General features: G+C 38.8%; 1 protein-coding gene across 1 annotated transcript in view; it reads left to right on the plus strand.

The window, feature by feature from the left end:
• Positions 1-1,144, plus strand: part of LAMA3 (laminin, alpha 3) — a gene marked incomplete at both ends in the record, with an annotated part of 74,806 nt that overhangs the window by 7,005 nt on the left and 66,657 nt on the right. The gene's annotated exons all lie outside the window — the stretch shown is intronic.

The following is a 1,144-nucleotide window of genomic DNA, read 5'->3' on the forward strand; positions in this document are numbered from 1 at the left end:
CTCTCTTCCCTCTGATCTTTTGGATTTTGTGTTGTTTTGGCAGTTTTTAATGCCAGAACTCGTATTTGTTGGATCTTCAGAATTACTCTGCATTCACAAATGAAGGCAACTCTTCAGTAGCTGTGATTTCTTAACTTCTGCTTTCTAACTAACTCAGCTGTTTTTTGCATTTCATATCAAATGCAAAATGCATTTCATATCAAATGCATCATGGCATTTTGTAAAGAGATAGTGAGAAGACTTAGTCTCTTATCTTGCTAAAAGCGTGCATTGTTTTGCTTACCTGGATAAAGCTTTTCACTCATGTAAGTAATTGCCAGCTCCAGACCTTCCTTAGATCCTTGCATAACTGTGATAATCTCACATTCTTTATTTCAAGGAAGTCTCTGAATTTTGACGTAGCCTTTCTGTGTCTTGCAGGACCCTGATATAATCCTTCTGACATTTATATCGTAAAAGACAAATAGTGTTACCATATATATTGTAACAACATTTTGTGAAAAGAAACTATTTCAATGCAATTAAAAATTTTTGAGGTGAAATAAATAAGCTGTGTGTGACCTGGCACAGGCTGCCCAGAAAGGTGATAGATGCCCCATCCCTGGAAACATTCAAGATCAGGTTAGATGGGGCTCTGAGCAACCTGATCTAGTTGCTCTCTACAGGGTGGTTGGACTAGATGTTCTTTAAAGTTCCCTTCCAACACAAAACATTCTGTGAGTCCGTGCCCTCAGTGGAGGTCAGTGGTGCCCTTCACGCTGCCAACATGGTTATCTCATTATAGACTGAGAAGCTGACAGCTGGGCTCAGATATTAAAGCACTGATCAGAGGTGCCTACGTTTGAAACAGCTCAGAGAATAATCTCTTCCCATTCCCTGCCTTTGCTTGAAGCCAGGGACTGACATCTCTTCCTCCCTTATTCCTCACTTATCTCTTCTTTCTCTCTCTTCTCTATGTCTTCTAGATTTTCCATAAAAGCATAGAAACCATTTTGATAAATCTCCTGAAGCATGTTTCTTTATTGCTTTTCCCATTTCTTATTTGTTCATACCTGTTTTTCAGGTGTTCCCTCAATGCCTGTCTTATCCATGTGGTATCTTTTAGAAGTAATCTTCCCCCATTTTAAAACAACACTTGTAAAAT

This window comes from Buceros rhinoceros, unplaced genomic scaffold (genome assembly GCF_000710305.1).
Source record: "Buceros rhinoceros silvestris isolate BGI_N320 unplaced genomic scaffold, ASM71030v1 scaffold1223, whole genome shotgun sequence".
NCBI classification, from domain to species: domain Eukaryota; kingdom Metazoa; phylum Chordata; class Aves; order Bucerotiformes; family Bucerotidae; genus Buceros; species Buceros rhinoceros.